The sequence below is a fragment of the Triturus cristatus genome, chromosome 11 (genome assembly GCF_964204655.1).
Source record: "Triturus cristatus chromosome 11, aTriCri1.1, whole genome shotgun sequence".
Taxonomy (NCBI): domain Eukaryota; kingdom Metazoa; phylum Chordata; class Amphibia; order Caudata; family Salamandridae; genus Triturus; species Triturus cristatus.
This window is the reverse complement of record NC_140594.1, coordinates 643,704,123-643,727,276: the sequence shown is the minus strand read 5'-3', so window position 1 is coordinate 643,727,276 and position 23,154 is coordinate 643,704,123. Positions and strand designations below refer to the sequence as shown.

Below are 23,154 nucleotides of genomic sequence, written 5' to 3'. Positions count from 1 at the left end.
GGGAGAAGAGCTAGGAGATAAGAAAAGTCTGTTGTATGTACTTTGCAGGATTTGACACCTCCTATCACTTTGGATTGGTCCAGCTAGTTGTCTTGTAAGAAATCTTGCATGCTACTGGTTACTTTGGCATCCTGCTCCTGCCTTTTTTCAAGTTGTTCACTCCCAGGAGTATTGCCCTAGGAACAGTGGGCTTCCGCTTCTTTAGGTCAGGCCTACAGTGCTTGCGCTTTAGGTGATCTGTTGTATGTTTGTTGCTGGGTTTGACTCCTCCTATCGCTTTGAATTGGTCTAGTTGATTGTCTTGTAAGAAATCTTGCTTGTTTCCATTTGACTTTCTGGTCAGGAACTATTTTTTAAATTTGAATGAGCATTTAATCTTTCGCATGCTCGCTCTCCTCCCCTTACTCCCTCCGGCTGTCCTGATACTACTGCCCACTCCCTCCTCTCCTCTGGCTGTGGCTGCCTCCTACTCCCAACAGTTCCTGGGTCCAGTATCAACATGTTGTTTAAAGGAAATTTCTTGTTGTCTGCATTCAAACCTGAGGCGGGAGCACTGTGCCTGCTTCACGGCCGCCGCGGTACATGCGTGTGTTTTTGTTGTTGTCTACATTTAAAACTGAGTAGGGAAACATGCCATAAGATGTGGGACACAACTAAAAGGAATGATTTCACGGCACTGTGATCCAGCAGCTAAATGGCTCCTGTCCGTGCTGGTCAAACGATGGATACATTGGATGTTTTGAGGTTTGGAGAAAGGAGTGCTTATAAAATAGAACTAAAAAGATCTGCAGTTAAATAAACAATGTTACCAACACAAAAAGTAAAAGAGAGCGAGATTTCTTGAAATATGTTGTTTCCATTAGTTACATAGAAAAGTCTGAAGAAATAGTTTTTTATGTTTTTGTTTGAGCAGACTATGCAACAGTGCAGTGCTGTCCTTTAAAAAAGATCATGGGACAGGAGCGCGGTACCTAGAGCCTTTGATACAAACATCAGGAAATTGAAGTCACATCGGCTGTTGGGGTGCGACATAAGATGGCAGACACCCGCCTGTTGTATTCCGCTTTAGGTATCCGTATATAGGTTTTCCTGATACATGTCCTTATATAGGCACAATTCCCATTGCCCTTATATAGGCATAAGATCCCAGTCCTTATTTAGGCATTAGCCATGCTATCCAAATACTGGCATGGTCACCTACATCCGTCCACCCCAACGTCACAACGAGTTCTTAGAATCCAGCTTCCAGTGTTCTGACTCCCTTCGCGGGGTGTTCGAGTTCGAGATCCGGAAAGAGATTCCCACCTTTCTCATTCTCAAGGTATGGAGCTGACTAGAACCTAGAGGGACTCTTGGCATACCAGACTTGGCATACTATAGTCTACCATACTATAGAATACATCACCTACTTCTTACCTTGCACTATACTTAGGTTAATTACACTGGGGTAGAACTAGTTAGAGAAGCATCTTATGAGTACTCGCATTTTTAGGTTATGTTATTTATGTTATTATATGTTATATATATATTATATATGTTATTATGTTATTATATGTTATTATTATGTTATGTTATTTATGTTATATGTGTCATAGCTAAAAGATAATGCTAGAGCAGTATTATTTCTTTCTATTTCTTACGCTGTACATAATATATCTCGCACACTGTCTTACGATTGTAACAGCTCATATCTCTTACACGAGAAACAAGACTGTTTAATAAATCCTTTTATTGAAACGCCCGTCTATTCTTTCTGTGTAACTCTGAAGAAACTAAGCATGCACGACTAGCTGAGTGAAAATGTTATCTGTTGTTTCCACGATTCTGAGAGTGTTCGGATTCTAAAAGGAAACAAAGTTGTCATGTTTATGCGGTTGCCAGAAACTACTCCCTTCTTGTTTACAAGGAGTTTCTAGTGCCCTCTGAGTTAGCTGGTAGAAAATAATTAAGTTTAATATACTCGATAGGGGCATACTGACCTCAGTCCTATGCCAAACCTATAGGATATATTATTCCAATTCACAGAGCCTATTAGGGAAATAGGAACTACACTACATGGCGCCCAACGTTTGGTAAGGCACTAATGTAACGCTAGATACTGAGTAACTCAGTCGTGATTTTCTCAAAGACCCCTACTCACATACTCCATAAGACGTCTGGAGTGGGTAGGGTTAAGTATCCGTCAAAGCTGAATAGGACAAAAATCCTATATATTAGCTGTATGATTTGTTCAACGTCGAAGGATACAGTGTTCCAAAATATTGTGCACTTTATCTTTGTTTCCTTGAAACTTGTTCTACATTTTTCAAAAAACAATGTCCCTGAACGGGGATGTAGCTGCGGCTGAACCAGTCGTAACAGCTTTTAATTTTACAGGTTTAAATTAAACCGATGAGGGTGTTATAAACATCCCTCCAAACTTAAGAAGAGCCATCACTCTAAAACGTATAAAACACGGCCTAACACCAAGAGGTGGTAGAGCAGTTTTCGTGATACAGGCACATGAATCCTTTTAGACAGAGGTATTCTATTCATGGATTGTATTCCCAGAATCAAATCCAGTAACAAAAGTATTTCACTTCTTTAAAGAAGATGAACCACTTGAGGAATATATTCCTTTAGAGGATATTGAAATTCCACTCATATACCAGGAGCATAATCTCTAGTTTAAAGGCGCCGTAAAACATCACAAAAACATTACCAGGCTCAGTCCACTAGGTAGACCAGGAGGAACATGGCCGATTCTAGCCGGCTACACACCTCATCCTGACATCGAAGAAATGTCAGATGAAGAATTACTTACTCAACTACACGAGTTAATAGAAATTTACAGACAATTAGTCCAATGTGTCATGCGGACTTTCACAGACCAACCACAAATGACCATTCCAAATCAAACACCTCAACAGGGGTATACATTAAAAATTACTCCACAGACTTTACACACAGTCATGGGTAAAATGTCCACAAAACATGAACAAATTCCATTCTGGATAGCTCAAAAAATTACTCAAATCTCAGCAGTATTTCCAAATACTAGCCCTTATGAGAAACACAGAATCCTAACAATCTGTTTACCAATGCGGATCACACCACAACTGGAAGACTGCACCACTTGGGGCACAGTCTTTGCTGCCATCTATACTAAAACACATGGTGTTCCGTCAATTGCAGTAATACCAGATGTCCTGAAACAAATTCAAAACTAATACGGGGCAGAACCTACTCTGAATTTAGGTATGAAATTGCTGAAAAACTTCGACCAGGTCTCAACAATAATATTATCTAATATTAAAGGAGAGGCAGCATCAGTGGCGATCTGCCAACGCTTAAGGGAATTTGATGTAACAGAACATCAACATGAACTACCCAGAATAATAGAAAAATCTTGTGCAGAATTAGGCAGAGATAGTTTGGGTGGAAAACCTTTGAAGCCAAAACTATCTGAAGGTCCTGAGAAGGACTCTATTAAACAAAATCCTACATCTTCAGAAAAGAAGTGGGAAACTAATAAACAAAATTCAAATGAGACACGTTCTCAATCCCGAGGTAGGTCTCCTCAAAAGGAGCCCTCTGAAAGGAGGTATAACCTCAGGAATAGGGATCATTTAAGAAAACCAGACAGGTATCAAGATACTGATACACGTTCCTCTCGTACCTTTCAGATATCGTCACAGACATCAGAAAGAAGAGGACTGTCAGAACACAAAGAAGAACGCGTGAAATCCAAAGACGATAAACATGTTCAGAAAAATAAATCAAAACCTCAATTCACAAAAAAGAAGGTAGCAGGTCTGAAGATCAGACATGCCAAGAATACTGAGAACACAGCTCAAGAGCGAAGAATGAGCTCAGACAATGCTGGACAGAGCAGCAGAAGTAACAATAGCTCGCCAGAACCTGAAGGAACTTCTGGAGATAGTGGACTTGAATGAGTACATCACAGTAGAGACTGTAGAGGCCAGGGTTAGTACTCCACAAAAGTTGTATGAAATAACACTCCGAATGGAGGGAGACATACCAAGAAAAGTGAAAGCACTCTTTTGGGAGAAACTTTCAAGGGGTTATGATATACTTCTAGCAGAAAAGGACTGGCCACCAAACTTTGTCAGGGAGTGCCCACATGGCGAGGACATCATTATGCCAGCCTTCTCCAACCATATTCCAATTTCACCTAAAATATACTTATGCCAGGAAATGGGCAGTTGCCCGGGCCCCAGCATTATACAAAAATCTTGTAGGATGGGATGAGGACTCAGCTCACCACAAAATACAACTAAAACCTACTACACAAAGGCAGTACCCAATAAAGCAAGAAGCTAAAAAAGAGGTCAGGGAGATCTTAGATCAACTTGAATACCAAGGGGTGATTGAAACATGCACCTCCTCAATGAACAATCCTTTGTTTCCTATTTCCAAACCAGACAATACATATTGTCTAGTTTCAGATTACAGACACTTGAACACTTGTTCCAAAACATTTGCAGTTCAAAATGCACATAGTACAGCATTAATGAATAACATTGTGCGTAAAAAATATAAAACCACATTGGACATTTCAAATGGTTTCTTTTGTCAAAACATAGCACCTGAAAGTTCTCAATAATGGGGACACAGAGTCAATTTTGTCGACTCCCGCGAGGTTCAAAAACAGCCCGGGGATATTCTCAGCAAGGGTAACAGAGTTACTACAAATTTATGATAATGAGGCATTGTCATATGTCGATGACATCTATCTGATAGACGATGACCTAGATAGGCAGGTGAACAGGATGAGTACCTTTATATTGGGCTTCGCCTCTGAAGGCTATAAATTCAACTTTAAAAAATCCAGAATTGCCCATCTCAATGTCCTTTTCCTAGGATTTGAGCTTTCAAGTGAAGGCAAGAGCCTGGCAGCTAACGTTTTAGAAAAGTGCAAGCTGCTCTAACCTCCAAAAACTGAAAAATTTACAATCCTTGATTTTGGAAGAACTTTCATTCTAAATTACGCAGAAAGGGTTAAACCTCTCTACAAATTAATCAAACCTGATTTTTCAACAAAACATTGGACACAAGATAATACAGAAATCCTGCGTTCACTCCAGGCTAACCTGTTGCAACAAATCACTTACAAACACGCGTAAATAAACGCAATTTAGTGATCCGAATAATTTCGGGTCAATGCGGATTCACCTATTTAACATTTAATGAGGGTGAAAAAGTACCAATAGCATACCAATCACATTTGTATACACAAGCAGAAATGCGCTTCACTTCAACAGAAATGATACTGACAGCAGTTCAACCCGCTGTAGCAAAAGAAAGATCTCTAGCTCAAGGGAAACGCATTATTGTCGTGACTCCTGTACCAGCCTTAGAGGCGGTCACAAAAGCGAGCATTCTAAATGCAAAAGCTTTACATCCTAGATAGATACAATGGGTTAATTCTCTTGCTGCAACAGATGTTGAATATGTTTTTTTTTTTTTTTTTTTTTTTTTTTTTAGTAGAACCAGATATTTAATATGTTCTTTACATACTCAGCAAAACAAACTCTTCCATTCATCAAAGACTCTCAAAGCTACCCCTCAACCCCCTTTCTAGTCACTTTTGACAAGATTGATGTTAAACTCTTCAAGAGGTACTGTGAGATTCAGGAATCGGCACAGAGGGACAAAAGAGTCAAGATAGTTTTGTTTGAAGCAACGGTTAGTTCCTTGTTGATACCCTGTGTTTCCCCACTTACATCCCTGCAGAAGAGGTGCACATGGTTGGTGATTTGGTGGTTGATAGAGTAGTCAGAAGCAGCACTCTTTGAGCATTGGTTTACTGCATTCTAAGTACAGAAGCCCAGATACAGCACCCTCGCAATGGTGATCACTAACGCGGTGAAACTAACAACAGGATATTAGGGGCCTGATTTACAAGCCATTTGGCTGCGCCGTACTGCATCACTTTCAAAGCACAGGGATTCGTCCCATTTACAACAATATGACTTATCCCTGAGCTCTTCCCTGCACTGTGCACACCTGGCCGCCATGCGCCAACACAGGCACATGGCAGCCAACTGTGCACCATGATGCACGGGTGCCTGCGTTGCCGGGATGATTGGTCTTGTGCAGAAAAGGACACCGTCCTGCAAAAAAACAATCACGAGATGCTGCACGCATAGAAAGAGGAAAAAACTAGGAGAAATAAAAGTATTTCTCCTCATTGTGCCTCCCGGATTCTGACACATTCCCAGGTCTACGAAACCCTGTAAATCGGAGAATGCGGCAGAATCCATGGGTGTTGCATGGGAACACTCATGGCACGGCCCTTTCACGCAAAGAGCTGTGTGAAAAGGGGTCATATGTACAAGGCCTCGAAAAGCCATGCAGGGTGGCTCCACATGGCCTTGTAAACATGGAGCACTGCACTGCCAGTGTGTCAAAAAAAAGTGACGCGGCGGAAGGTGATTGTAAATATGCCCCATAGTCTCTAGGTTGTTCCTCTAATTGACTCCCCATCAACATATTTTTCTTCAGAAGAAAAAGATGGGTCTGTCGTTACCTGTTGAAGCCGACATGGCTGACAGTTCTCTTTCTTGCTGAAGAGGCCTAGGCTGGAACTTACTGCTTCACAAATTTCTGCGCATCAGGAACCACCTGAAGGCACAAATGACAGCATATTTATAACCAAACAACGTGATCTGAAACAGTGAGTTTGCCCTACCCGGGCCTTTTCCTATCTTCTACACTTAATTTTTAAAAAGTTCTGTAGCTGCAGTATTTTTGGGGAATTGGAATTTAACCTCCACTTTGTTAAAAAAATATCCTCAATCATTTCTTGAGAACAAGTTCCTCGGAGCCAAAAACTGGCTCCTAGACCGACCATGATGGCAGATAAATCTAAATATGTTGCCCAGTGCCAGGAAATTCTGCTGTTACAGTGAAACTATAATGAGAGCCAGCCACCAGATGTTACGAGTATGCCAAGCATGTGAATCTAGAACAATGCTCATGCTGTAAAACTTGGGACGGGGGCAAGAGAGCAAACTGCCCAAAAAATTGTTTAAGCTAGCTGTTGCACATGAAGAAAAGAGAGGCGAGAAGTGTGTGTGTGTGTGTGTGAGAGAGAGTCAGACAGTAAACTGTAATGGAAAGAGGAGCATCAATAGGAACCCATAAGAAAAACAGATCATCACCCGCATTGGCTATAAGAGGCCCAACATTGTTTTGTGAGATGGTGTGACTTACTTTTGGACATAAGGAGTAAGTCATACCTGCTAGCAGAATACGCTCTCCTCAGCAAGTGCGGCTGCATGTTCCTGCCATCCAGTGTTAGGGATGTACGTTCTTAAGTTGTTTTTTCATTCGAAGAATTGTTTCAAGATGTGCTGGGACACCTCCCCTAGTGGACAACGCGCATAGACAATGACTCCACTTTAGATAGTCTTTTTCTTCGGTCATACACCAAGAGGGCCTCAGAGTTAATTGAGGTTCATACACATTTTTGGACCCACGTGCTTGGACATTGACACTGATGCATTGAAAAACCATCAACAGCCTTCCTCCAAAACTTCAGACATTTAGAGAAGTTCCCTTTGCTGTCAAAGAAGGCTAAGAGGCAGCCTATCTAGAGTCCTGGCAGTTAAACCAACACCTTGTCGAGAGCCAGTCTCCTCGAGTGTGTCAGAGCACAAGGAAGAAATTAAGCTGACACTGAAGACCAATGGCACTCGAACAAAGACCATGCACAGGGTTGTAAGTATGCCACTCAGCTCTGAAACTCACATGACCATGCCACTGTCACATAAAATGTTCCATGCTGAGGCAGAGCACTGCTCCTGTGGACATCAAGTACCGAGCACACACACAAAAGACTGCCCCATATAGGCACCTGCCACCTTCATGCTCTAGCTGGCAACCAGAGAAAGCACTGGAGTCTACCAAAGCTCTGCCCAAGGTCATCCACTTCTATCAGTTGTCAAGAACTACCTGCTTCAAGCATGCCAAGCATCCCCACTCACCCGATGCCAGCGCTGAAGATCCTGTCTATGTCAAAGATCTCATCAACACTGAAGGTTCCATTAACAGCCAGATCCAGGGAATCGGAAGTGCAAATCGTGCAAAGATTTCAAGAGGATCTAGATGGCAGGCAGAAGCGTCTCTTCGTCTAGCCCATCACTTGCAATATCTTGGCGAAACCACCCCCACTGAAGCCAACAGACACACTTCATCGCACAAGAAGGCTTGCTTTTCAAGGAAAACCCTCCTCCGAGCCAGCACTGAAGAGAGACAGAGGAGGAACAAAAGGAAGAGGTCTAATGTCCCTATCACCACCATGCTGGTGCACATTACCTCCTCAGCCTCCACCAGAGTCACATGAGGAGTCCCTACACACTTTTTCATATCCAAGCTTTCCATAGGACCCTACTTACCAACTGATCAAAAAAAGACTAGCATAGCAACACCTAGTTGAGGTTGAAAAGAAATAAAAACCTTTCTCTAGCGACCCTATTTAGATAAAAAAAAAAGCTCTTGGCTCATTTATAATCCACAATGTCCATAAAAGGGCCTCTGCCCAAGCCACAGGCGATGTCCCACTGTCCAATAAGAAAAATAAGACAATCACACACAGCAGGTAAAAGGGTAGCTGCAGAGCCAGCCATACACTGGTGCATAGCCAATTTTGTTAGGATTCTTTCGTAGTAAGACAGCCTTCAGAGGTGTCCAAGGGAAAAGCCAACTCAAATACCAACCAACATTGTCAACACCACAGACCGAGCCTCTCGAGATATCAACACCAGTGCTCTCATCAGACACAATGATCTACTTCACGTCTCAAGGTTCAAATCTGAAGTCCAGCAGCAACTCCACAATGTCCTGTTCAACGGGGAGCATCTCTTCTGCCCCAGGTTGACAAGACGCTTGAGAAAATAAAGGAGGACACAGATTACAAAGTCTATTGGTGCCCTGCAACCTTCAGCAACAAGAGACTTCGTTCGCAAGCAACAGCCCATGGGAAGAGCAAAGGCCACTTCACCCGACCAGCTGCAGTCTTACCAGAGACAGCTGCAAACCAACGATCAGTAGGGGTACACCCAGGGATACATACAGAGGCAAACAATAGCGGCAAGGGCAGAGGTGGTTCCAGTAAAGGAGTTTCCACCTCCTCCCCAAGTCACACATCACCTGCCAGGAGAAGAATAAAACATTTCCTCCGTCAGTGGGTGGAAATCACATAAGACCAGTATGTTATAGAGATGGTTCGCCATAGCTTTTGCCTAAAACTTCTCACAACCACGCCCAACATCCCACCTTACAGACACATCGGCAGCAGAAACCATTTCTGCCTTCTGTACGGAAAGGTACAAGAGCTTCTCGAGAAAGGCACAATAGGGAGAGTCCCTCCAAAGCACATGGGAAAAGGCATCTACTCTCTGTATTTCCTCATCCCCAAAAAAGGAGGAGTCCCTCAGGCCTATCATAGACCACAGGCCTCTCAAATACATCCTGATGAAACATTTCCATATGACAACTCTGCATGTCATCCCACTGCTCTGACAAGGCAATTGTATGATGGGGCCTAACCTCAAGGACGTCTACTTTCCCATACCCATCCACCCTGCCCACCGCTGGTATCTTTGAATTCGTAGTGATAGCCACTTGCCATAAAGCAAAGTGCTTCTTTTCTGGGTCACTACAGCTCCAAGGGTGTTCACAAAGTGCCTAGCAGACGGTACAACTACAAAGGCAGAGCACTCACGTTTCCCCCTACTTCAACAACTGGTACCAGTCAGCAATGCCTAAGCCCACAGTTGCAGCAATTTCCTTGGGATTTTCCATAAACGCCCACCTCCAACCTCAATTAATCCAAACCTACTGACAATCCATGTTAAACACAGTTATGGGGCAAAACCTACCCCAACCAATAGAGAGTGCTGGCATTCAAGCTGGTGCTGCTTCTTTCTCAGCCACCCCTCTCAGTCAAAACGGTCATGCGCCTCAGGGCATGATGGCATTATATATCTCAATCGTACCCCATGCCAAGCTCCACACCCCCTACAACAATGCCTCAAAGCGCAATGAACACAAGCAGAGGGTCACTAGGAAGATCTAATGTTGATAAAGGCTAGAACTCCCATCTCTCTCGACTGGAACAGCAACAGCATGTTGCATAGCAGGCCTTTTGTAGACACCATTCCGCAAGTAAACATCTCCAAAGATTCCTTTCTTACAGGCTGGGGTGCACATCTAAATGCTATGACCATCCAGGGTGTGTGGGACCCTCAGCACGAGAGCTATCACAGCAATTAGCTGGAATTACTAGCCATACACCTAGCCCTCAAAGCATTCTTTCAGGTCATTTGAGGGAAGGGAGTTCTTGCCAAGATAGACATGACCACTATGTGGGCACCCTGGGGGCAGGATGTAGTCCTCGCGAGGCTCATGGGGGCCAGCTGTTACACTCATCCCCCCTACAGTTCTTTTTCTGGAAGTTGACCTTCCTGGTGGCCATTACTTCCTTAAGAGGCAATAGTGAACTACAAGCACTCACCCAACAAGCGCCTTTCATTCAGGCTCACAAAGATAGAGTTGTTCTGACAACCAATGCTAAATCTCTCCACAAGGTGGTATCACACTTCCACCTTACCCAGAACATAGCTCACAGTCTTTTCTGCAGTCCGATTTGGTAGTGGAAACAGTTCTACACGTTAGATGTCAAAACAGCTCTTATGTATTACATTGACAGGACCAAGGTCTTTCAAAAGACTGATGAGCTATTTACAGCCTTTACAAAGGCCAACTCATGTATAAAACAAGTACAGCAGGGGGGATAGTCAGGTGCAGCCAAACATGCTACATCAAAGCTAAGAGAGTCCTACCACCAAGGGTGCACACAAACCGTTAGAAAAGGACTCCGATGGTTTGCATAGGTAACATCCTGCATGCTGACATCTACAAAGCAGCCACCTGGTTAACAGCACACACACCTTTACCAAGCACTACTGTGTTGACATCCTAGGCTGCCAACAGGCTACAGTTGGCCAGACATTCTTGAGAACTTTGTTCCAGATATTTGCATCATCCACACGCTTGCTACTGCTTACGGAGGTTATTGTTTCTCAGTCTATGCAGCCCATTTGTTTTTGTAGCTACACATGCTATGGACAGAAAATGTTACCATGTAGCATCTATTCATAGCATATAGTGCTGTAGATTCATATGTACCCACCCTCTTTCCCATAAGCTTTTGTGGATTGCAGATCTTTTAATTAATTACCTAGTTAACACTGCACGATACACTGACTCCTCACTTTATACACATTCTCACCTGCAGTGTAAAAAAAAACAACAATCTACGATGGAATTGGTGCCCAAGCGCACCGTCCACCAAGGGAGGACCCACCGCACATCCTGTGACTCAAAAGACTTCTTAGAAGAAAAACAACTTGCAAACATGTGAGCTCAACACTAGATGGCAGAAGCATGCAGAGCATGAGAATCTACAGCACCACTCAATACAAGCAGATGCTTACAAGTAGCTAACATTTGCCTTATGAATCTGACACTAGTAAAGGCTGTGGAAGAGGGGGCCACAGTGGATAAAATATTCATTCATACAATAAAATGATTGTCTGCATCAAAAAAATATTCAAGGCCGTCATCATCTGGTGAAATAAAAGATAAACCTTCTGACCACCCCTGGGATTGGACGAAAGGAGATGACTTGTCGAAAAGCAAAATAAACTGAGAAAAAACACAAACAAGTCTCCCTCAACTATCTTGGACCACCATTTGTCTAAGGAAATAATAGCTGGATTAATAAATCCTCCTCCACCTTCTAAAACTATAAACAAAATAAATATTAACAGGTACACATATGTCCGGATGGGTGAGGGTTAAAATTGTCACTTTGAAAAGGTGGCTTTTGTCTCTGCAATAAGTCTAAGCAGTGCCCCTAGGATCCTGGATGGAAAGCATAGATCACAGCAGGAGGAAGGGTTGTCTATTTGGAGGCAAAAGTCAAGAGCAGTAAACCGGTCTTATAAAAACAGACATTGCTGCCTTGCTTCCGATGGAGTAATGGTCAATGATGACTGCGGTTGATCTTCTAGGAAACAAATTAAGAAAAACAGGCTTCTGACAAAGGAGACTCCAGATTTTCTTGAAAGGAAGAGGAGGTGCCCTGAAGAAGGGGGCCCACTTTCCAGAAGGATTTCAAAACAGAATGAGAGACTGGTGTCCTAAAAACCTAAAGTCATGCAAGATCAGCTGGTCTCTTGTTGGCAGGTAAGATGGGGCTCATCTCTAAAGAGAGATGGTGGTTCATGCAAGAAGAAAACTAGACAGAGTCCAGATGTGCCTTTACATTGTTGCTTGAAGAAGACAGTGTCTTGTATTCGCAGTCCTTCCCCAATAGTAGTAGGGGGCATCAGACTTCAAAACTGGGAAGCGTTGCTTGGGTCGCACTGCAATAGCCTCACAATAGAAGGGTCACTCTTGGCACCTTTGATGAACTCCTCCAGAGATAGTTTGCCGTGATTGTTTGTGTCCATCTGGCGGAAGATCTTTTCTGTTCTTTTTTCTGGAGTGGACTCATCTTCTGGCATCTTCATTACAGAAGACACCATCTTGTAAATGGCCTGCACAATCTCCAGCATCTCGTCCCGGCTGATGTACCCATTGCCGTCCAGGTCGTACATGCTGAACGCCCACTGGAGCTTCTGCTCGAGCCTGCCCCGCGAGGTGACACTCAGTGCAATGATGAACTCCCGGAAGTCTATGGTCCCATCCCCGTTGGTGTCGAAAGTGCGGAAGACGTGCTCTGCGAACTTTGAGGCGTCGCCGTAAGGGAAAAAGTTGGCGTAGATCTTCTTGAACTCCTCCACGTTGAGGATGCCAGAGGGACAGTCTTTGAGGAAGCCCTTGTACCACTCCTGCAGCTCATGGTCCGAGAACTCTGTGTTCTCGCGCAGGTCCTGGAGCATCTCCGGCCGCAGTTTGCTGTTCTGCTTGCCCATGATGAGGAAGGAGCTGGTCCCAAGCCGACAGAACCACAGGAGCTGGTGCAGAAGTCCGCTCACTGCTGGTCGCTGCCCCCGCTCCGGCTCCCCCCTGCCCCGGTTCTCCCCGGGCTTTCTCTCCCCATCCCAAGAAGCGGCGGCTTTACAGCTCCAGGGCTTAGCAATAGGTCGGTTGAATATGTTTTTGAACCTGATTTAAAAACACAAGCGTTCCTGCAATATGAACATGAATGTCCTCTGCCCACTGAAATTCTGCCTCTCGTTCAGTACGAATTTATAATTTATACTGGCGGATCAGCACAACCCGCTACAGGGAGTAAGCAAGCTTATAGTGCAGCGTGCACAATTGTTAAAGGTCGCATGCGCGATGGTAACTTCAGACCAATGGTCACTAAAACTCAATCTCTAGGAGATTGTAAAGCTCAGCGAGCTGAACTACAAGCATTCAAACTGGCACTTGAAAATACAGGTTGCGAATTCCCCACACTTATAGTGTGCGATTTCTTTTACTGTGTTCAGTCATATAATGAATATATACAGAATTGTCTTCAAAATGGATTCAAAGATGCAAAAGGTGGCACAACAAAGCATAAAACGCTTTGGGAACAAGTAGTTCAGTTGAGAAACGAACTACCAAAAGCTAACGTGATACACACGATGAGACCTCAACGTGATGGCGTTCACGTTGCAGGGAATTCATTGGCTGATGAAGCCGCAAAGGGGGCTGTTCAGATGACTTCCGTAGCTGCGATCACTCGTTCAAAAACGAGAATACACAGTGAGATATTGTTGGCTGTCAATGCTTCAAGCAAAGGCAGTGGTGCAGCGTTTACCAAAGACATTTCCACTCAAGTACTCTTCTGTAATTGATGCGAACAACGTTCCTTTTGCTTTTCCCTGGAGTGGGGGATAGGGTCATTCCAAACATGGAACATAAATTAGGACTGATCCTAGCAGCACATGAAGGGATAGCCTCTGCCCATGCAGGTGTTTCTGCAACAGTATATTTACTTAAACAAAGATATTGGTGGCCTGGCATTAGGAAACAGACCAAGAAGTATGTTTTGGAATGTGAAATATGCCAACAGATGAAAGTCTCCGCAGTGAACCGTCCTGTGCAGACACCCCTGTTGATTTCTGATTAACCATTAGCTTGTGTTTACCTGGACCACTGCGGTCCCTTGCAAAGGGACGGTAACTATAAATATGTAATGGTCGCAGTAGATTCTTGCTCTAGGTTCGTATGGATGTGGCCTCAGCGCTCGGCTGACGCTCAAACTCTTATAAAAGATTTACGAGTCTTTATCGGCACATACGCAATTGGCACACTACATTCTGACCAGGGCCCTTCGTTTAGCTCTCGGGCTTACAAAGAAGCCATGGCCAGTTTGGGCGTTGCATTGCGGTACTCCTTTCCGTTTCGTCCTGAGGGAAATTCTGTTGTGGAAAGGAAAAACTGGGACATAAAGCAGTCTATAACAGCTAGAGTATTAGGTTCGGGTGATGGGTGGGTCAAACATCTTTATGGGGTCCAACCCTCATTAAATAATTTGCCAAGAAGTTCTCTAGGGTGCGGGTCACTCTATATGAGGTCCTATTTGGGACAAGAATGTGGGTTCCTGATCTCGGATGTAAAGGCACAGTGGTGGAAAATGAACCCTTTCATATCAAAGATCGTTCGTTTGTTTTACAGGATCTAAATGAACTAAAATCGAAACAAAGCAACGTGTTCCTGAAGCCAACCACCACTGGGGAAAAACTGGTAGTCCCAGCAAGGCCTGTCTGGATCCCAAAAGTTGGGGATCTAGTCAGAGAGAAGATTGTGGACAAGAAGGAATTTGGACCTTCTTAAAGACAACCAGTAAATAGTAGGCCTCATGGACTCTGACCTAGTAGCAGACGCCCTCCTCTCGCTACTATCCAAGAGGTTCAGACTGAAAGACTCTGCCTGTCACTACTTTTCATTTTCAGTATTGCCTCGAACAAATGCAAGCAGGCAAATATGAAATATGAAAGGTTGGGTAAAGAATACATTAAGACATCTTGGGATTTACCTTACAAATACAGATGTTGGAGTGGGGATCGTGAAGTGTTTCTAAGCGGTGCACACTGTGAAAATGCACTGATATGTCAGGACATTTCTTTACACGGGGCTTGTAATGGTAATGTGGCAAACTTGTCCTGCCACCTGCAGGGTACACCAGCTGCTGTGATTAATCCAACGTATGGCCAACTTTCTAACGAGAGTTACCTCATGTTGAATGATCAGACATGTTGCCAGGAATCCCATATCTGGTAACAGTTAGCTCCAGGGTTACTTGTTGTATGCAAGTATTGTTCCCCCAGGTAGACACAGTCAGGGAGTCGCCTCTATGGCCTTCATTGAATATTTCTTTTGTACGTTTTGATACTTTACGCAGAATGAAAGCCATGCTTTTACAACAGACCGTGCCTTTGACCTCGGCCAAAGAAACCTATGATCTACAAATTGCTAGGACTTCGGTTGAGATACAGGCTCTAATTCGTACAAACTGCCCTATACTTTTCGTAGAAATGATGGGACGTATCTTAAACATGTCTGATACGAGCGGGATTGTACATGTATTTAAGATCATCTGTTCAGGACTGTTAACACCTTTTCAGGCAGTCCTCGGAATTATTCCAAACTTCATGCATTCTGTGTTTGGTGGTCTGCCATTAATTCTAGCACTCGTTGCAGGAATCCTGTTTTTATTCCTACTACTACGCTATGGCAAGCCTATCCACCGGCGTCACTCCCAGCAATTTGGAGAAAGCTCTACTAGAACGGAAGTGCCGTGAGCGCATAGTGCAAATTTTGGGCATACCTAGTCTACGGGAACTTAATACAACATGGTTTCTGTCATTTAGACCAATCTGGCAAGATTGCATCTTACCTGTTCTACGCTGCCTGCTTTGCGGTGAAGAATGCGTGCTAGACATCTGTCTTACACTCCCATCAGTCATGCCATCGGATATCGATACTCTGCTGGACTCGATAACGGCCCATGCTCTGTGTTGTCCCCAAAGGCTGCCAATCCTGATGACGGCATTCGTTGAGATCTCACAGACGCTTCTTGCTGCTGAGGTACGAGATGGATCAACAGGCACACAGATAACAACGGACTCAAACATTGCTGCAGCATCCCTTGCTGAAGGTGATGCTTCACATCTCTGTGCAGTTAACCTTCAAAACGGGGTGTTCCAACTGTCACCGACATCGGTAGATGATCTTTTGTCTACAGGATTGGATGATTTCATGTTTACACCAGACCCATACACTGACTTTGATTCGGCTCACAGTGTACCAGGGAAGCAATGAATTTGGCCTCCATATTTTCAAACATAACAAAACTTGGAACTCTTCCTAAAAATGTTAAAAAAAATAAATCCATTTGAAAAGACATGGCAATTCAATATGCTTACAGTAGAACTATTCATATAGAACGGACTTCTTTGAATACTTCCAGGGACACATTGTCACCTTATTTACCACAGTTTCATTTAGTACCATGTTATGAAATGGCTTTGATTTTTGAATACTTCTCAACCATTTCGTCATATGTATATATTTCTGTTTAGTCATTCATGTTGCATTTATTTCCGATATATGCTTCGAATGAAAAACTGTTTTAAAATGTACAGTACCTTTGCATTACATGTTTAGCTTTTACTATGCTTTTTCAAATGTTTTTAGCAACATGTGGTACTCAGTTTTAATATTTAGCATTTAATGTTTAGCATTTAGTATTATCGTTCATCGGAAAGCGGAGTGGGTTTTGTATTCCACTTTAGGTATCCTTATATAGGTTTTCCTGATATATGTCCTTATATAGGCACAATTCGGATTGCCCTTATATGACTTTAGAGGAGCCCGTGTCCCGGCCAGACGCATTGACAAGAGACGTTGTCATCCCTGCTACTTTTGGCCATAGCTGCGGATCTACCAGGCAGACCACCAGACCATTAAGCCACGGGACGCTGACGCTGTGTGTTCCCCTCGCCGCCACCTTCTATCGCTGGCCGCAGTCGGGGGGAACTACAGCTCCCGTCATCCTTTGCTGCCTACCTGCTTTCCTTCCGGCCAGTAGCGCGCCCGGAGGCGCCACATAAACAGCGGCTCCCTCCGCGTCGCGGGACGCGCGCGGGCGGCGCCGGGCTGAGCCCGGGCAGAGGGGCTCAGAGGTCAACAGTGGTCGGGCGGGCCACCCATCTAAGCTGTATACAGGTGAGAGAGGCGCCATGTCCACCAGGGGGAAGCGCTCTGATATTCAAAGTGGCAAACCGGCTGTGGGACATTCGATTACACCGCTATCATTAGAAAGTATGCTGGACAATGCTTTCAATATGGTTGCCAATGAAATTGCGAGCACAGAGAGACGGATGTCATTGGAGCTCTTACGTGCACACTCTGAGCTCCGGGACTCAAGTATAGAACATACCGTACCCTTATCCCCAACTGTTATAGTGTCAAAGTCCAATGTGCCTCACCCACCATCTATTACCCTTGGGGAGGAAGGTGATACTATTATTCTTGACTCCCAGCTAGATACTACCGAATATGTCCCTATCCCTCATGTATCCCCGAAAGCTAAACCCGCTGGAGGGAAAAGGAAAAGAGGCCCTCCAAAATCGTCAACTAACAAAAGGAAACCAGTTATGCACAATAAGGGCCAACCCACACCACAGAGTATGTGGACTAGAGGGAAGCAAAAAACAACAGGGGGCAGTAGTGTTACGATTGAACAAGCACAATTGGCCGAAGAATCTCTGGACATTACTCCTCCTAGCAATGGTATAAATCGCACATGTACACAGACTGACCCTGTCAGTGAAAGTACCACATCAATGAAATCAAATGTGAATTTTATGGAAACCATTGTAGATACCATTTTTAAACAGTTAGAATGTCAAATGATCAAACAATTTAATAATATTTTTAAAAGATTAGATCGCATCGAAACCTTGATAAAGAACGAAGATGTTAAAAGGAAGGGGGCTATTAGCCTTGACCTAATAAGGGGTGAGCGCTTCTTGAAAGACTTAGAAATTGCTAATAAGGGCATTTTGAGTGAGGGGCAAAACGCTTCTAGAAAAGCATCTATTACCAACACTGTATCGAAAAGCGCCAATGAAGGGAGAAATCATACTTTAAAAACCCCCCAGCACACCCTGACTGCAGCCACTGAACCAATATGCCCCATTACTATAGCCACCAATAAGTTAATGGATGCTCCCACCCTGCAAGCCACAGGGAGGAAGGTACCTATTAAGACTGGATTAGATAAGGGCCAAACAACTATTACAAGACCAATAATGCACTCAGGGCCTGTCCTCCATCTGCCCCCCGACGCCTGCCGCTATGTAATAATTTTGGCAGGCGTACCTCAGTTAAGGGAGGGACAGAGTGAGTCATGTATGCAGTTAAATAACAAATGTATAGATTGGCTATCCAAACACAAAGGGGTAGGACCTAATATTATGAGAGAAATTTTGACCACTCGACGGGTGAGCTGGGTTGGGCCATCACCTAAGAATATAGAAGGGGATTGCATTGTCATCAATTTTAGAAATCCCTCTACAGTTAAATTTATCCTTGGTAGTATCAATATGTGTTTCCCCCCCCCTACTGACATAACCTCTCTGCCATTGGGCTATTTTTATAGACCCCATCATAGATTACCCAGCCCCATTTTTTCACCTTTCCCCTTACACAATAGGTACAGTGCACTGTCTGATCTGGGCACTTTGGACTGACCATCAACCATCTCGCCAGATTCAGTAATCAGGAATTACCCTAATACATTCGGCCTAGCAGGGGATTCATTTATTGATCCAACTACAGTGATTGCAAATGATGATAAGGTGCCCAAGGGCAATAGCTATGTTTTTATCCCGGTACCATCTACTAACAATCTGGCAATCCTGAGCTGGAACGTAGCAGGTTTAAAGGCTAAAGTTACAAACGGGGACTGGGCGGACTGGGTCACTAAAATTGATATCTTGATGTTTCAAGAAACTTGGTGCACTACTCCTCTATTTTTTGATGGTTTCAGTTGTTTTAACCAAATCGTTCCAATACCTGCTATGGGTAGACCTAGCGGGGGATTATCAATATGGGTTAAAATAGGTGCAGATGTTAAAATTGAACCACTGGAAACGCATGATAGGAACTTTCAGGCATTGATTTATATTAGTAGTGTTAGAATATGTTTAATACATTTTTATAATAATGATTTTAAAACACATCCCAATATGAATTTTATAAGGCTGTTTAATTTTATCGATGATATTATAGAAGGACAAAAGTGTGGTAAACTAGATGGGATATGTGTAGGAGGTGATATTAACGCACATATTCACCGTCAAACTCCTCCCTGTAAAAGAGGTGAAGAATTATCCAACCTTCTGGCCACAAGGGACCTAATTAACGTTATGGAAAAGCCAAATACTATGGAAAACAACTGTCCCGTGGCTACTTATATTGGGCATGGGAGTGCCTCCACAATTGATTATGTATTCATGACCTCTATGCTCGTGGACCTTTTATTAGAGGCCGCAGTAGTTAGGTCTGTATATAGCGACCATTACCCTATCCTATCCACTCTTAAACTTCCTTACAAAAAGCTGAAGCGGATAGAAATAGGGGCAAAAAACTTAGTCGCGTCGACGGACAAGCTCAGGGTGGTCTGGAAGGGGATTGACAATAAGGGGGTGCTAGCCCGAGTTGTAAAATCCCATCCTGGATTAGTATTCACCTGCCTATCCTCCGACTGCCCTGACTATGCGATTGTGGAAGCATTCACGGAGCTATGTAAGACCATAAAAAAGGAGATATCTAAGCCAGTTCTAATTGATACTAATAATAACCCTAGATGGTTTGATAACTCCTGCTCTAGAAAAAATAGAGATTTGAGAGCTGCCTTAAAAGCTGACCCGCCCGATCAGTCCTTGGTGAGGTCCCTGAGGTCTAGTTACAAACGTACTTTAAGAACATGATCCGAAGAGCTTTTAAAAACTCATTGGGAATCACTCGTACGAACTACAGCAACAAAGGATGTTGCTGGGTTTTGGAGCGAGGTCAAGAACCTGAAATCATTTGGCTCCAACATCACTCCTATAAACTGTAGCATACCTGGGGACGTATGGGTGAAGCACTTTACAAATATTTATATGGCATCGACTCCTCCCATTGAAAACTGCCAATCATTTAAGTTTCCGCACATCTCAATAACGGAAGTAGAGGATGCAATTCTTCAAAGCGCAGGAAACAAAGCGCCAGGGCCCGGTGGAGTATCTATTGACTTAATAAAATCAGAGCCTGACCTATGGTCCCCACTCTTGTGCAATGTTTTTAATAACTTATCTACTACCTCATTGCCCGATTCCTGGTCTAACAGCACCATCGTACCTATTTTTAAAAAAGGGAACAGACTTGACCCTGGCAGTTATCGCCCAATATCATTAATTGATAATACACTGAAGATTTTGGGCAGGGTCATTTTTAATAAGATCAACACTTGGGCCGAAGAAAAGAAAATTTTACATCCATGTCAGTTAGGTTTTAGAAGCAATGTAGGGACGGTTGAGCAGTGCTTGAACCTAAACTTAGTTTTAGATAAATATATTATAGCAAAAAAATCCCCACTCTACCTAGGTTTTATGGATCTAAGCTCTGCTTTTGATTTTGTCAACCGATCCCGCCTATGGATAGCCTTGCTGAGATATGGTCTGGATGAACCTTTGGTCCAATTCCTGGCTCATTTACACAGTGATTTAAAAGCCTGTGTTCGTATCAATAACGATGGTGAGGTTTCGGGCGAGATTTTAATCGGCAGGGGTGTAAGACAAGGTTGTGTCTTGGCTCCCCTGCTTTTTATCTTATATATAAATGATTTAAGCACATCTTTGGATAAATTAACTACCGATGTCCCGCTCGTCAATGGCAATCCTCTCCCTGTACTTCTTTATGCCGACGATGCGGTACTTATAGGCCGTACACCTAACGCACTTCGCACTTTAATTTCAGGCTTTGTTTCCTATATGGCCGACCTTGACTTATGCACAAATTTTAAAAAATCTTATATAATGTCTTGTGGGCCAAAGAAACATAAAATCCGCCATATTATGTCAGGGAACAATGTTCTAAATAGCACTAGCACTTTCCCTTACTTAGGCCTGCTGTTTTCCGATTTTGGATCCTGGCAACCTCATGTTGCCAGAGGGAGGAACAAACTGGGCAAAGCCATCAATTCTATAATTACTTTACGCCAACCAAAGCATACTGAGGTCATTTTATCACTTCTACAAATTTATAAAACCCAGTGCGTCCCTACAGGAACCTACGGTGCCGAGGTGTGGGGATACTCGAGTTGCACCAACATTCAGATAGAAGAAAATAAATTCTGTAGGAAGGTCCTGGGGGGAGTTATCTCGGCACCATCATATGTGTGCCATAGAGAACTGAATCTCCCATATATAGAGGATTTTATAAAATCTAGACCCGCCTTGTTTTGGTTAAAAATCTGGCGTAACCCAGCTGCCACACTGACTCGTGACATAATTTCAGATTGCCTAAAAAGTGAGCAGGCAAAATATATCCCCTGGCTTAATGCGGTACAGATGAGCCTTCTAAGTGTAGAAATGGGGCATCTATTCTCAACACCCGAAACAATAGACTCATCACATAAGACTATAGTGAAAAGGGCTTTATTTGATCTGTATCGAGTGAACAGAGAAAAAATTGAATTTACCAAGCCAGCAATTCTTGGGTACATACCCTTACAAGTATCATGCATTAGGCCACCTAACATGCCCCAAGGCTATCTGCCCAAGAAACTGGGCAGATGGAATAGGAGTTTGCTGTTTAGATTTAGGGACGGGAGCGTGGTAAATTTACTCTGCTTCCCCTTAGGTTACACTTATAATTTGGGAAACTTATCCTGCCCATGTAACCAGGGCGGAAAGCAAAGTTTGCTGCATTTCACACTGTTTTGTGGCTTTTATTTAAAATATACCAAACACTTTCTAATTCCCTATTTTAGAGCCAATGCCTTGACGGATTTTAATGAGGCTTTCAGAGTTTTACGGATGCTAAGTACCGACGATGTAATTTACAGAGTTAGTCACTTTTTTCAAATTGCTGTCCGTTCCCGTGCCTCAATGAATACGACCTGAAGTGTGTTCATTACTCTGTTCACTCAACATACTGTATTTTGCACAATGGTTGTTCATTTATCCCAGTGAATTTGGCTTGACAGTTTGTTTATTATTTGCACATTGTATTTTTGTACATTGGGTGTACTCTTAGATATGCTGTTTTATAAGAACTGTTTTTATTAACGTATCTGGCTATTTTATCATTTGCACATTGCATATCTGCACATTGGATGTACCTATAGATATGCTGTTTTATTAGACCTGTTTTATTGTTCATTGGGATGACTTTTTATATATTTTAACGGACGCATCTTTTAGAGCTTCCTGATGCGAACAAAATGATCATGTTGGATTTAGAATTACCTTTGCACTATTTGCACATTGATATTCGCACTTTTTTGGCTGTGTATAGGAATGTTTGAAGTAACTTGTATGTACTTTTATGGATGTTTTCAAATACATCCGAATAAAGATCATTTGAATTGAACATGCACGTTTGAATCACATAATCCGATGACAGAGCCCCAGGGCCCTTGAGATGATGTCACTCTTGCTCCAGAGAGGGAGGCTCAGAGCACCCTCTCTCCCTGAACCTGCAGCGCTTTGGGGCCTCTCAGCCCCCGCTGCAGGAGAATCTGAACTTTGCTGAAGGCCGTCTCCAGTTTCACAGCTCCGCCGCCATTTCCCGAGGGTGCCACAGAAAATGATGCCCGTGACAAGTGGTTATGCTAAAGAGGAGATGTTGCCAACAGGCACAATCAAACCATCAATTGCCGCCTGATGCGCTGAACCTGCCGCGAGGCCGCACTGCGCGCTGTTTGGAGGCGGTCCACCAGGGCTGGCCTCTGCACCAGAAGATTGCTTTTCGAAACTTCTGACCGGGGGTCTAGAAGTCTCAAGTCTTGCTGAGAAGAGTTTCCCCCACAGAATATTTATTTAAATGCCTTGGCAATACTTAATTATTTATAACCTACTCAACAGTACT

At 43.4% G+C, this 23,154-nt stretch overlaps 1 protein-coding gene and 1 pseudogene across 2 annotated transcripts in view; one reads left to right on the top strand and one right to left on the bottom strand.

Moving 5' to 3' along the window:
• Window positions 1-23,154, top strand: part of PASK (PAS domain containing serine/threonine kinase) — a 1,318,755-nt gene that overhangs the window by 1,015,252 nt on the left and 280,349 nt on the right. The window lies entirely within an intron of this gene.
• Window positions 12,297-13,094, bottom strand: LOC146785226 (neuron-specific calcium-binding protein hippocalcin pseudogene; annotated as a pseudogene).